The 16,163-nt window shown below is 44.2% G+C and overlaps 1 protein-coding gene across 2 annotated transcripts in view; it reads right to left on the reverse strand.

The window, feature by feature from the left end:
• The window catches only part of bcar1 (BCAR1 scaffold protein, Cas family member), a 76,500-nt gene that overhangs the window by 30,281 nt on the left and 30,056 nt on the right, over positions 1-16,163 (reverse strand). The gene's annotated exons all lie outside the window — the stretch shown is intronic.

Here is a 16,163-nt window from a genome sequence, read left to right on the forward strand (position 1 = left end):
CCCCTCTAAAGTCCATTCCAGTGTCCAGCAGAGAAACAGGAAGTGCCGCGACAATGACTGAGACACGCCGTCACTCAGTCGGTGACATGAACCCGAGGTCTTTGAATCAGCCCAAATTCCTTCTCATGCCCTCAAGTGTCTCAGTGCGAATTCCACTGGGTGAATCATACATTCAGGCCGAGATTTAGGGGTTAGTCACCGTGGATGCTTCTTTAAGGATAAAATACTCATACCTCTGTTCTCACAATGGCTGTGACTGCTGTGCATTGTTCAACATAACATGGACCTGGCTGGGCGCAGAATGCTTCAGTACATGAGGCCTTTCCACTCAGACGCATCTTTCTTGTAGAGATGGAAGAAAGGGTGGAGAGACCGACTGGAAACAGCATATTCTAGATTTAATTTTATCATTAGATCTTAGCATTACTATATCTTTTATTGTTTACCTGGCCATATTGTGACCATCTTGGTTTATTTTTTTTAACAGTCCTCTAAACGGTCCTTTCATTGCGGTTTACACGACCGCGACTTGGAGCCGCTGAAATTGCAACTTTTTGAAAACGGCTGCCAAGGTGGAACTTTTCAAAAACACTCAGACTCTGTCTCTCTGGAAATGGGGGGAAACGCAATTTTTTTTGAAAAAAACATGGGCTCCAATGTCCGTGTGGACGGCGGAGACGCTGCCACTGTGCATGCGCACCGCAGCCGTACTAAATTGATCTCCTGCTCATGCGTGAGCAGATGGACAATAACAACAATGTGGGCTTCCAGAGTGGAGCGGATATCTTCAGCCAACATGGAGGTTCAAATTTCTGTGGAAACCGTTGCTGCTGAAAGTTGACAAAGAATGGTAATACAACTGAACTTTTAACCTGACCCCACTCATTCATCTCATTATTTACACTGTGAGAAGATTTGGAGGAATCGTTTATCATTCGTGACAAATCTGGATCTTTTCAATCTCATTTAAAATTGCTTTAGTAAAACTGATATCACAGAAAATCATTTTCCAAATCTTCCACTTCTGAGTAAGATTTTACAGAAAACTCTTTATTGTTGTTATTGTACATCGACTCGTACGTGTGCAAGAAGAACTATTGACTGCAGCTGTAGTGCAGATACACAGACGCAGTGTTTTCAAAAACTGGCGGTTTCCCCTTTTTTCCAGGGAGATAGAGTCGGAGCGTTTTCAAAAAGTTCCACCCTGGGAGCCGTTTTCAAAAAAGTTGAGTTGAGTGAACAGCCTCACTGCTCATTCTGCTCAGCACACAAAGTGGCTCAGCATCCATTAAACGCTGGGACATTTCTTGCCTTCCCCTCAGCAGCTCTTGCCAGATACTTGTGATTACATTCCGTATGTAAATGACTGAACAACATCCGCATCACCGGAAGACTTCTGCCCTGCTGATTTACTGGTTGGATCATTTCTTTACCCTCAAGTAAATATTCTGTTTGTGGATTCTTTCGGGACTTTAAACAATTTTTTTGCCTGTTTTAAGCGGAATTGTTAAATACTGCTGAAGGTTTAGAGTCAACCAAGGTGTTTTCACACCTGCTGTTCTAAGTTGACCCTGTTGAGTTTCGGGACCAAGCGCAGTGCAGCAGAGTAGCTGTCAACACAAAACAGCTGCCAAGAACGTCTATTAGGTGGAGTCGCAGTCTAGTGCAGTACTAGTGTAGTGTCAAAACAACCGCACGATGGTGCGCACCAACTGCCTCGCATACTTCATAAGTTGGATCCCGTGGCCCGATGAATTTGTTCCAGGTGCATATCAAATATGATCAAAACATGATCAGAGATGAAGAAGGACAATACATGGTGCTAATAAGAAAAAGTTTGCCGTTTTCACTTGAAAACATTGTTGCGTACAGTAAACGGGGCCTCAAATAGCAGGCATGCTCGTGTGCCAGAAAACTGCCCGATTTCATCTCTTCTCCATCGTGTCGAGCTGGATGTGAAAATCCTTCACAGTAAAAAGAATGACATCAACACAAAGTGTCAGATTCAGACTTGTGACGATCAACTGCAAAACGGAAGCCTGAGTAGCGTTTCCTCGGTGCCGGGGTTGTGTTTCAGCTCCTATTACATAATCGTCTCCATTTTGAAATGCACTGCGCTGGGCTTTGTGCACTCTACAAAAGACAAAGGTAAGGGACTTCACTCGGTGATGGCAATAAAGCTCTGACCCGAAAGTAATAAATACTACACACGCTCATCAGAGGACAACTGCCGTGGCACCATATACTGCTTTCCACACGATTAAGTATTGTTGGCTTGAGATTATCCCAACAGGCCAATTCATTTCCTCGTTCCTCAATTCACACACCTTGAATTCTGTAACTTTCTCTCCACATTCACAGTGCATACAAGCTTGATTTTTCTGCCACCAATCAGCAGCGCAATCTGCCATTTTTTTATGTTGCACACCTACTTGTGGTTAACAATGTGTCAGTACATCCTACAGTTTTGTTTTTCATCCTCATCAAGATAGAGGAGCAAAATAGAGAGACATAACAAACACTGACTAAATACAACAGTAGACGGCCATCAGAGGCATCACACTTAACTCTGATCTCACTGGCACAGTGACGATAGAAATCATTTTGCTAATGGTCACACAATGTGATTAGTCTTGTAAGTTTTTATTGTTCTAAATTAACAGACTTTAACCTCCTCAGACTGTAAGTTATAGCTATGTTAATCACTCGAGTGTTAAATCCCGTTCCAACCTCGAAGATCATTTGGCCGAAAAGCCTTGAACATCCTTGTCTGTTAATCAGTGTGAGAAAGTCTTTAAAATGAACTTTGTTCATCCAGTCTGAGAGGGTGGGATTTAATCCCATTACCTCACTGGACCAGGGCCAGCCACGGCAGGACGCGGCAATGTCAGGTTACCACAACAACTGTTGACAGAACAACCCGGCTGCTGTCATCAACAGCCATCAGCGACAGACGAACCACAAAAGAGAGGAATTTTAAGGCTTTAACACAAAGAAACCCTTTCAAATAATGGAATGCCTTTGAACACCTTCCAAAGTGTTCTACTTCATTTGGAAAACATCTTTAATTCACATGGCTACTCTGTTTTGCTTTGCGTCAGTTTGCGTGTTTTCCCCGTGCTTTGTGTGTGAGCGAATGGGTGAATGTTGATATTACAGGCTAAATATATCTTTTCACTTAATTGGAAAAATGTTGATGTGCCAAGGATTGGAAGGTGGATTAAAGAAATGGCCTCAAACATAAGAATGGAAAAGATTCTGTAGATTATTTGACGGAAACAATGTCTTTTTGATGACATCTGGGGACCTTGTGTAAGATTGTGAAGATTCAAATGTTGGTAACTTGCTTCAGCAGGAGGAAGTAGAATGTCCATGTGTTGCGATAGAAGGTTCTGAGAAACACTCTTGAAATTCGTCAGTTATAACTGTTTTCAGCAGACATTTACATACTAAATACTTATTGTCCTTTTTTATTATTATTTTTTATTTATTTTCATTGTTCCAACATGCTATTTGTTTTTACGTATTTGAAGAAGGGGAAGAGGGTATGAGAAGCTGAAGAGTGAGGAACAGTTTAAATGAAACACATGGCTGTGTCTTCACTTATACATTTTAGCACTTGAGCAGTCTACATGCTTCACTTGAGGAAAGTCACATGAGTTCAGTGTCCAAGGACTCGTGGACAAGGTGGAGTGGGGATTAAAAGACGACTCGCTCCATCAAGCGAACCACAGCTGCTCCACGACTGGATGATGATTGCAGCCAGTCATCCCAATAGACCCTTTAGTGTAACTCAGACTTTCCTTGCAAACAATAAAGTGTTCGTGAGCTCTGCTGCGGGTATCAAGACTCCCTCTGGTTCTCTTCAAGCACGGTGTGTTCAGGTGTATGTAACCGCTGTCGGTGACGAGCAGCAGACCAACTGTTCCGATTGCTTTTATCGCCATTACCAACCACCGACAGTCACAGCGGGCATGGACTGCTGAGAGCTGGTCCTGTCAGTTCCATTTGAACGCTGAACTGTGAAACGCTGCTCATTGAGCGAACAATCCTGACGCAGTGATGCCGAAAAAAAAATGACTGGTTTTATTCTGTGTTAGATCACTGGAGGAAAACAAAATGAAATCACGACATCAGCCCTAAGCCGTTGTGATGAACATTTTTCACTTTATAAATGTAGGCGATAATTCAGGAAAAATAATAAAACCGCTCAAACTGAGAGCAGGCAGAGAAAAGTCAATAACTCTTTACACTCAGTGAAGTTAAAGAAGCAGCACTTAGACAATGATGACAGTTCAATCAGTTAGTGCGATGATATATTGATTATCCTGTGTGTGTGTGTGTATGTGTGTGTGCGTGGGGGGGGGGTCTGGCTCTGCCATCCCGGCTTCCTTCCACGTTTGTTGGATTCCTGTTTGCATGCTGTGCCAGGCCGTGCTGCTTCTACTGCAACAACTTCCAGGAACTGAGGGACTTTCTTCTGCATCCCTCAAGTTCCCGCTGCTCAGAGTTTGTATAGTCTGACTCCCAATGTCTTGATGTATCAGCGTTGCCCCAACATGTCTGACACTTCTCATTTAGGCCCCATTTACGCACCGTTTCCAAGTGAAAATGCAAAAAGGATGCACTTTAACTTGAAACGTTGTGTAAACAGGATCTTAGTCACGGCCTTTCCTGTCTTTGCCGATCCTATGTCAGTCTGTGGATGTTAGTAGATGTGATGATTGCAGGTTTCGCTTCGTATCCCTCTCGTGTTTTATGCATTAGTTAGTCATGCCTGGTGTATGTGCACACTGCTCTTCTACAATGCGCTGCCCTGTCCTCCAGCCTTCTGTTCTCGCATCACCTCACACATTCTTTTATTCATTGAGGAACAAAACAGGCCCACTGATGATGATCACTCATTGCTGAGACATTCAAGAAGAAAAACCAGGGAAAAACAAACTGAAATAAAAAGGTTTTACACTAAAGTAAGGATTCCTAATATTTCACTCCAGGTGCTGATGCTGAAGAGAAGAAAGACGGGAGAGGTGTTCACTGAAGAGAGAGTAATGTGAACAGCTGGTCTAGCGAGCTCAGAGGAGACAGGTCCCTTAGAGGGCCCGTGTGTGTGTGTGTGTGTGTGTGTGTGTGTGTGTGTGTGTGTGTGTGTGTGTGTGTGTGTGTGTGTGTGTGTGTGTGTGTGTTCAGGGGTTGGGGGTTACTATGGGAAGCATGCGTGCCAAAACCAGTCAGGGGTGACGGGATAAGAATACAAGTAAAAGATAAAGAGTTTCCAAAAATGCAGGAAGAAATCATCAGCTGACCATATTTCTTCTTCTTCAGTTTTCTTCCACATAAGTAAGCTACAGAACATGAGCAATGCTTTATACATCAGAATAGGGAGCTGATTTACACAGATTCTGAATAAAGCATGTAAAACTGCAAGCTCACACAGATAAGATTGCTCCTTTAATTCACATGCATTTTGCAGTTAATCAACTAAATAACAACATGCGTGACATTAGTCAATCATGAGTATCCAAATGAATTTTTTTTGCATGCATTCATCCATGTTTAACTGGGAACAATCTTCGGGTAATAGTGTTTGTTTGAGCTGAATGGAGCGTTGTAAAAAGCCCCTATAGAAATGGTATACCATGGAGCCAATCTGAATACATTTGAATTTAGCCAGAAAGAAATGCCTCAAACATGGAATATGGGAGTGAGGATCTGTCAGAAAATGAAAGCTGCATGTAAAAAGTCATGGGGGGCCAGCTGAGAAAAATGCCTCTCACCACAATATCAACGATTTCCAAGATGTTAAAAATGGACGTGGACCTCAAACACAAGCCTTTTCAGATGTTGTAGATCTATTAGCGTGTACTCCTCGCAGTATTTCAGGCCCCGTTCACACGACAAAGCTTCAAGTGAAAACGCATCGTTTTTGAGTTTTCGTTTCATAAAAGCTTCATGTTTACACGTTTAAACGATGTCGGTGAACACGGAAATGACAGAAACGCTGGAGACAATGTAGTTAGCATGCTGGGCCACTAGTGGGTGCTGTTGGTTGTTTTTGTAATGAAACCACACACACACACACACGCACACACACACACACACACACACACACACACACACACACACACACACACACACACACACACACACACACACACACACACACACACACACACACACACACACACACGAGTGCGCGCAAAGAACTATACTCCATGAACATTAACAACGGGGGTTCACGGACATTCGTATGGACGGGCGACGACGTTGGATTGCTATTCCAGGTGACAACTCTAAAACTACCACGCCGCAGGAGAATATGGACCGGGGGTCGTTACACTCTGGAGGAAACGTTGTTATTGTCCATCTACTCGCACGTGTGCAGAAGAACTATTCACTCCGACCGTGGTGCGGACGCACAGTAACAGTGTTTTCAGAAATGTATGTTTTACCGCAGGGAGATTGTCGGAACGCTTTTTAAAAATTGTACCTGGGAGCCATTTTCCAAAGTTACGTTTTTAGTGACGCATTTTCATTTGAAAGAGTTGCGCTCGCGGGGCCTCAATCTGGAGTGCGTGCTCCATATTATATATTCATTAAAAAAGATTTCTCTGAGTGGATCTGCATGTGTGTGCACGCAGTATCAGATCTGTGCCCATCCTTTTATCCTTGATGAGTGGTGTAATGGCCGCTGGGTGTCAACTTCTCTTGCTTTTATGAGGTTTCGGCTTGCAGACCAGCACAAAAACAGAAACTAAGAAGCAGTGTGCGGAGCAGTTCGACAAGCAAAAAGCAAGGTCGAGGTTGAGAAATGACAGCCGGCTGTAAGCGACACGAAACGGCGTGAAGTCTACGATGCACATGGAAAACTCAGAAAGGTGCATTTCAGTACTGCGGTTGCTCTGCTTCTTCATGTGACGGGAGTGAACGGGAAGCTCTGAATCCTCGGATTATCGTGTGTGTTTCTGTGTCTCCATTCCCCTGTTATTGATGAGACGGGCCAGGACCTGCATCCTCCCTCACATTCACGACAGCATTCCACAGCCTCCACATACAAACACACAACTCTAGGATAACCTCACATTCCTGAGGCGTCACCACGCACACACACACACACACACACACACACACACACACACACACACACACACACACACACACACACACAATCTAACTCCTCAGACTGCATCCCAAAGCAGCAGATCAAAGTTATTCTTCTTTCTTTGTTCAGTTGTTTATTTTCCCTCTAAGCACTCGTCTCTTTGCACTTCGCTCTCTATTTCCTTTTTCTACCTCTCCTTTTTCAGCCTGTCCACCCCTCCCCCACTTTCCTTCTTTCCTGTCTTGGCATGTCAGACTGTTCCTGAGAAATAGTTGTGAGTGCGCGGCTGATTTGTGCACCAGCAGAAAGAGTCCTCCGCCCAGCGGATCACGGAGCCGGAGCTGGTGTTGAGGCGTGAGCTGGAGCTGGACTGGGCGTGCAGCAAGGCATGATGTTTACAACATGTTTGAAGATCACAAAGAGACAGCCCCATATATTACTCATCCACCCTTTGCAACCTCATAACGTTGTTTGCTCTCTGGTTTCAGCAGAGACTTGGCGCGCTCAGCGACCTACATACAAATATTTAACATCAGGTTTATTTATCAGGTATGCTTCGTAACACCACGCACCGATCAAAAGAACACTTGCAGACGATTGTAATTTTTTTCAGGGCATTTGGAGGAACCACGCCAACCTGACATGTCCTCAAGGTCAGTCCAGTGAGAAGCTGGAAACTTTGGATTTTGTCCAGAAAACTTAAATTACACTCGTGCCACACAGTGTGAAGAAAGCAAAGTTATTCAAACCCTCCGGGAGCACAAAACACAACAAGAACGGTGCTTTCTAAACATTCCCAGCTGCTAAGTTGTGGTTAAATCTACTGCTTTGGTGAGAGATGATCCCAGCTGAGGAATTCCTGCCCTCAGGCTGTGACTAACAGCCTGAACAACAGCAGGGATTGTGTAGCCCGGAGCGCAGGGTAGACTCACGAAGGCGTGGCACTGAGGTTGCTCAACCTGTTGACAGACTGCCATGGTTAGAACCCTTTGAATAATTGCCAGGCCACTCCTAATAGATAGCTGACTGGTTCAAAGCAGCTCCTTATTGTGCGCGGCGGTCCGAAATCGAGGCTGAAAATACACACCATCCCACTCGATAATAAACTAATCAGACTTTATCAATCCCCTTTGGAGAAACTCCACATGCTGATGGGGGTCAAGTGTCTTACTGGGGCCCACATCAGCTGTGGGATTTGAACCTGCAAACTCCCAATCACAAGTCCGCTTCTCTAACCTCCAGGCCACCACTGTTTGTCTTTTAGTTCAAGATAACCTACAAAGCTGATTGTTAAACAGTTATACTAACTGATGCAAGCAGAGATTGCTTGGTACATGTGGCAATCCGTGGATATGAAAGGTAAGGTTTCCGGAGGTGTAGTCGCCAAAAGAATTTTCATTGACGGTTCGTTTTCTTGGCTACTTAACCTTTGGCGAGACAATAATCAAAATAGATCCCATTCATTAACTGAGGTCCCGTTTACACAATGTTTTCAAGCGAAAATGAAAAACCTCCATAGCATTTTGGGTGTCTGTTTAAATTACAATGATGCTCAAAGTCACTGAAAGCATTTTGAAAACACTCTAAGTCCATCTCTATAGAAACAGTAAATGCAACTTTTCAGAATCGCTGCTGCTGCACATGCGCATCACGGTCGTAGAAACGTTTTTTTTTTTTTTTAAACGTGTGAGTAGATGGACAACAACAATGACGGCGGCCTCCAGAGTGTCATGACTCCCAGTCTTGGTCGTTTGATAGTTGTCGGTCTCCATAATAACAATCCAACTGGGTCGTCTGTCCATTCGGATGTCCGTGTACTCGCTATTGTTAATGTTTATGTCGTATTGTTCTCTGTGTGTGTGTGTGTGTGTGTGTGTGTGTGTGTGTGTGTGTGTGTGTGTGTGTGTGTGTGTGTGTGTGTGGCTTCGTTACAAAAACAACCAATAGATCAACATGTAAACTACATCGTTTTCTGCCATTTCTGTGTAAATGGACACCATTTTCAAAACGTCGCTGTGTAAACGCCAAACTTGAAACGTCACGTAAACGGCGCCTGAAAGTTAAGAAAAGCGGAGTAACAACACTTTTAGATATCAGCATGAACTATTCACAAGCGAGGATCCAGAGAGCGGCTCGTATTTAACAGCTTGACCGACATTCACTTAAATAAATAGCCCTGACACGTCGTCGGATCGCGGCACGCAGGGACGTCGTCTCTCTGTTCACAACACCTTCATGTGGACAAACGCGGCCATCGTCTTTAAATCTGAGCATCCATCAACCAAAAAACCCACCCTACTGCTCTCCGCTTTTAACAACAGGTGAAATATTCCCAAACAAACAACACACTGAAGGTTTCTATTGTTAAACGCTTTCACAACTCTTGGAGCACCAATCTCAAGTGTAACATTCTGGTCACTCACGTACATCGGTTGAGAAAGCTGCAGCACAGATTGCATTGTGGACTCAGTGATCCAGCGGCAGAAAGCAAACAGTGATTCATAGCTGCTTGTTTGTCCAATATCAGTGCTTTGCTGTGGAAAGCAGGGTCAAAACATCCAGCCATACTCTGACTCTCGTTCTGAGATATCACATATCGAAATTCACACTAACAACATTAAATCCATTTATGATTTACAACCTCAAATTCAAAAATGCTCTATATTTTTGAAAAAAAAATCCAAGCTCTTCAATAAAAGCTGATATATTTTTCCAAAGCTGTGATTTCTCTGGTACATTCTGTCAGTTTTTTTTTTTTTTTTTTATCAGCAACAATGTTTGTTTTGGACCAGAACGGAAGGCTTTAATTTGCAGTTTTGAGTTCACTTGGGCTTACATCATAATGTTACCAACACATGGTAATGGTACTTTACTTATGGAGCACATTTTCAACACTTCAGCGTTCAGAGGACCTTAAATCTATATTTAATATCCGTCCATCCAACCTATGGGCGTTGGAAATGATCCCAGCTGAACATGGTGGAAGGTTACACCCTGTGGACAGTTCACCAGTCCATCACAGGTCAAACACAAAGACACAGACAACCACACACACACACAGACACACACACACACACACACATATTCACTCGAGTGGGCAATTTGGTCAGCAATTAGCCAGATTGAACCTTCAGAGGAAAAAAACAAGAAGGGGGAGAAAGGCCCAAAGGCCAAACTGATCTAAGGACTCCAATCTGGGACATTCTTGCTATGAGGTAATGATAAACACTACAGCACCATGCAACCCCAGAACTTTACATGGGCAGTCTCACCAAGTTACACAAATATTTAGACTGCAATTGTGAATGGTGCAAGATGATGGGGCACCACTGTTCCCAAGGGGTTTAGTCCCTTAGGATTTTGGCCATTGGGAGAAAGAAAGAACATCCATCCTTGGACCTTGAGCTGCTCCACCAGCCGTTTGTTTTTATGTAATTGTTTACTGACACCCCTGTCCATTCTCATTGAATTGTTTGAGACAAATGTACTCAAATCCTTCAAAGCGCATAGTAATATAACTATATAGAGCTGACCCGTTTCATGTTGAATTCCAAAATTGTGACTCTAATTAATGTTATTGGCTATAAAATGCAGCTACCACAGTTAGAACCTGTACAACTGAGCGACAACAGGTACAACGAGGTTAGGAGAGGTACAACAAAGCTACAACAGGGCTACAATATCCACAGCTAGTACAACCGAGCTAAAACAGATAAAACGGAGGCGGGTACAGGAGGTACAGCTGAAACCAACAGGACCAGCTGATCTACCACAGGTACAAAAGGTAAAGCAGAGCTACGGCAGGTACAACGAAGCTGTAAGGGATGCCAGCTTTTAAATTCAGGTTGCAGTGAGATTTGTACTCATTTCAATCTTGGAAGTGTTCAGGGAGTGTGCTGTATGCTCACGCACATGCACACACACAGTATTTAGTACCATCCGGTCACAGTCAGTTTTGTGTGAGTGCGAGTTAATCATTGAAGAACGCCTCTTCTCAAACAAACCAATCACGAAGAAAGACGATTTCACACAGACAGGTGAATTTTACCCGAGACAGTAAAGTTTGTGTCTTGTCTTGTACCTTCGCTAAAACAACCAACAAGCTTTATTCATGCTCTGCATTTCCAATGTGTGGCTGTACGGCTCGTTACACCGACAGATGGGCAGGCCGGCAGGCAACAGAGCACGCACACGTAAGAATGAGGGGTTTTTATCGTGTCCATCTGCCCAACTGAGCTACAACAGGTACATCAGAGCTACAACACTGGATTCAGGACAATCTGTTTGTTGCTTGTTGCTCTCTGTCTTTGTCTTTTCACGTTTCCTCATTCTATCCCCTAACCCCAACTGCAACAGCAGAACGTCTCCACCTCTGACTCTGGTCCTGCAGGTCTCTTCCTGTAAAAATGTAGTTTTTTTCTTTCCACCGACTCCTCTGCTTGATCATGTGGAATTGTTGAGTGTTGAAATGACTGTGTTGTACTTGGGTTTGGGTTAGGGTTAGGGTTAGGTGAACACGTACTAAAGATACCTTCGAGCTACAACTGGTACGACACAGCTATAGTAGGATGAAGTACAAGAGAGCTACTACTAATGAAGAACCGATACGACAGGTACATTAGAACTACAACCTTTACAAAAAAAAAAGCTACGGGCCAATCACAGCTACAACAGGAACAAGAAAGCTACAACAGGTAAAACAGACTCACAACATGTACAGTAGAACAAAGCCACAGCGAAGCCATGACAGGAGCCGCGGGCCTCTGAGATGTTACAGCACCAACTGGGCCACAAAGGATCTACAACAATTACAACACACCTGCAAGTACAACAGGACAACAGGTATATGAAGGCGAGAGTAGAGGGTACACACCGGAGCAACAACACATGGATAATACATAACAAAATAAAGAGCAGTGTGATTGCTAAGCACCGACACCCTGAACAGCATTTTGAAAATCTGCTTCACTTATTCTGTCCATTGTCACACATCCACTGGCTTTCTGGGTCAAAGTGAATGTCCCCTCATGGACACGCTGGAGTCACTCCACCTTCCTCTGCTTCTGCACTGATTCACTGCCGGCTGTCTGAAGGATGTTTTCAGGCGTCTGAATGGACAAAGGTAGCAGGAGGCCAACCTCCGTACGAGCTCTGAGGTAGTGTATGTGTGTCTTTAGGTAGATGTGAGTCAGCGGCAAATCCCTGAACCCCCCCCCCCCCCCCCCCCCCCCCCCCCCACCAACACTGTGGGGGCTTGACACGAAGGGTTTGTGCTCGTGTGTGTCATACAACAGACGAAGGGGAATTCCTGCCAGAAGTCCTGAATGACTCGTGAGTGAGTTTGGGTAGAATCCAGGGGACAAAGTAACCTACCCTGACACAAGATGAACCCCCAGGAGTGATTACACTGTGATCATCTTTAGATTCATTATTATTGTGCAATCATGGGTAAATGTAACACAATCTGGGGGGAAAAAAGTGTTTGTATCCACATTCAGCCGGAAAAATCCTTCCTCTCAGTGCCACCGAGCCCCATTTCAACACAGCAGTGATGTTATGAAGTAGTCCTCTACTGTAATCAGATTACAGTTGTCTGTAACATGCTTCTAGTCATAAAGACATTATAGTTACTAATCAGAGATGTCATTACTTGATTGACGTATTTTTAATTTCACTGGTTTTCCACAACATGGTGGGTTTTATCACAGCACAGAAAGGACACATCTTAGTTTTATTAAGCGACTGATGGCTCAATGCTCTATTCTTAGCTGGTTATTGCCTAACAGCTCAGCCCAGGAGATGTCGTCACGTCACTTTCATCCTTTACTACCACCACATCATCTTCATGTTTTCCAACCTGGGAGACAACCTCACTGTCACGCGTCTCTGCTGGGACTCAAATAAAGTACTTTCGCGTGCGCGCACGCTGTCCCGCATGCTCCGCAGGGTGCCCGGAGTCCAGTACGTCAGCAAGTCAGGGCTCGTTTACACAAAGTTTCAAGTGAAAACGCAGTTTTTTTTTCCGCGTTTTCAGAAAAGCTTTGAGCACAGGACACTTTACAAGTCAATGGTCATGGTTTGCTACGTAGAGGAAAGTGGAGAAACCTGCAGCCGATGCAGATCTGGAAGCCCTCACGGGAAAACCCGAGGATAGATCATCCCACCAAACACTAAAGCATCTGTGTTCACATTTACAATGAGCAAGCAAAGCCGGCACCCAGCTCGGTGATTTACGAGCTCATATGTTATTGTCATCATTCCCAACTATGCAAGTACTTACTGAGAGGAGACCGTCACTTGAAGGAGTATTTTTCACGTCGAGCTCATCATTTCGCTGTCGGACAGATCAGTGATGTGATCCGCTCCACAACGTTGCTGAGCTTGACATCGGATAAACTCCTCTAATATTTATGTCTCGGTCGAACAGTTATTAAGCATCCGCAGAGCTGCTGGATAAAGGGTGTGAACCCCGGACTTAGTACCGGCTCAAACAACAAACCAGGCTCTTCCAGCAACTTCTGATCAGAGCAGCACAGATTCAGGCCTGTCGGATATGTTGGGAATTGATTTCGAGTCCAGGCTCCGAGGCAGAAAACCACAACGCTCCGTCCACCACCTTACTATGTGGATGATCTTCTCAGGCTGGTATGCAGTGCATTTTTTATACATTTTTTTTGACACCACACGCAGCGCTGCCTTTTTCTACCACAGGACTTCAACCCTGGTTTCATCAATCAACTTTATCCACTGCTGTTGTGGGGAATCAAAAATACTTCAAGCATGCAGTGAAGGGGTTTTTTTTTGGAGAAAAGATGATACGGACATTACGCCTGGTAAACTCAGTAAATCAGGAGGGGGAAAAGGACAACAACCTGTTCCAGAGAAATGAAAGAAAACAAAAACAAACCTCGCAAAGTCACGTCTGAATAAAATGAAGACCAAGAACAGAAAGCGTAGATATTCAGAAGTATAAATTCCAAAGCACAAAGATGTCAACTACATAAGTGTTTGTATGTTTTTTTCACAAATAACATGTGTGATGAACTTCTAAAACCTTAATGTCGAACACAAATCAACTAGTCTTTTCTTTTGCCAGGTTAATACTTCTCAAGAACAGCAAGGTTTGTTTAAAAACCCTAAAACTGTTTCGACACCGGTTCTACTTCTGAATGAGCTTTTTCCTGAGTCATCATTAATCCAAAGGTTATTTTATGGATTATTGGCTGTGTTAAATAAAAACATCACATTGTGTGGCATAAGCTCAATCATGTACTTGGATGGTCGTCAGATGACATCACATGACTGATATATTCAGAAAACTTCAAAAGGTTTACATAGTTTTTCTCGTTATACAAGACAAATGTGTTTAATCGTGCTTTTAACACTTTCACGTTTGATCCACCCGTATTCAATGAGCCATTTGTACTTTGTTACTGTACTCAAGTGGATTGGTCAAATATTTGTACTTAATGACTTTTTAACTCGTAAAGACAAATGTGTATATTTCCAAACTGAAAGGATTTGTTCAAACGGTCTTGTCACTAGTTTTAACCGACATGCTGATGACACACAGTGACAGTGACATGTTCTGAGCAGCTGACAGCGACATTCATCCCCACTGAAGCTCAATAATCAATCAATCAATCACGATTGGATGATAAGACTCCCGGTTCTGAACGACAGTTTTGTTAAACACATTCCAGTTCAGGGGCCACATTCGGCCCAAGTTCCTCCCGGGTGGGCGAGAGCGGTAAATAGTGCCATCATGACCTTTAAATGAAAGGTTTTTTTTGCTTGGTGGTTCGCTGGGCTGGATTGGAGCCTCTGACTGGCCGGTTTTATATTTTATATTCGACGCCCTTGATGTAGAACATATTTAAATTCTGACTCAAGTTGAATCATGATCCGAGTCACTGCTAATGATTAAATCGCTGTACCTAAAATAACATTAACAACAATAACGAAAAGCATTCATAATGCTTTGAAAAGGTAATTATGTATCAATACTTGTCAATAGTTCAAACGGTAAATATAAGTGTCTCTACTCCTGCTGATGGATTAACGGCTGAGATTAGGCGTGTCTCTTATTCTGTCAGAGTCGTGTTAGAGTCGGAGACGACTTGATTATCAGGACCAATAAGAGAAACCTCCCCATCCATTCTGAAACTAGATTATGTCCTCATTTCCGACACGGGAGCGCGAATCTGACGGTGGTGGAGGAGACGTGAAAGGAACTCTTTCACGTAGGGATGCGCCGGTGCATTCCTCCTCCACTGTCACCGTTCGCCCTGCTCGATTTCAAACGCGCCGTCGTGAGTGGACGGCTCGGTGGGAAACGCTCACGCTCCGGCTCATTTCCTGCCCAGGACAGAAAAAAGGGCTGAGGTTATACGCACGTCCGCTGCGTGCGGCCTCCACAGAGCTGCTTCTGACTTCCACAACACCGGGAGCTTCTCTTATATCAATTACACATGAATCACTGCAGTGTGATTGGTCGTTACACAGTGATCCGCCCTGCACAACGCCACAGCCCTGACTGAGCAGTTGTTCCAACACACAAACGGACACACAGTGGGCCTGCATTCGGGCAGCGTGCCGCGGACCCGCAGAGTAAGCACCAACAAACAACACAAGATGGAGAGGAAGTTCAGCCCCCGGCAGTGGGAGCTAAAGAATTTCTTTAAAAAAGATAATAATGGGGGTACAAATAGGCCCCGAGTTCTGCTTGTTTTCCCTGTAAGTGCCAGCTTTCTGTGTCGGCCACGACCGCGTGACGTCAGCGTCTCATTGTGAGCGGGCTTCTTCCTGCATTGCTAATGTGGATCTGCACTGATGTCATCCATCCCTCCTGCGACCCAAAACAGCCCGCCTCTGTCCAAACGAAGCAAGCCCATTAGCCAAACCCCCTTCTTCCTCCAGCTCCCATCGACACGAACCAAACCGCACGCATCCTCTTGTACTGCATCTCTTTCAGCCCTGTGATCGACTCCCTCTGTCCTTTGGCCATAAAACCTTCATTTCTCTCCACTTTCCTCTGAGTCAGCAGAAACACAGACCACGT

The sequence above is a fragment of the Lipophrys pholis genome (genome assembly GCF_963383615.2).
Source record: "Lipophrys pholis genome assembly, chromosome: 11".
Classification (NCBI taxonomy): domain Eukaryota; kingdom Metazoa; phylum Chordata; class Actinopteri; order Blenniiformes; family Blenniidae; genus Lipophrys; species Lipophrys pholis.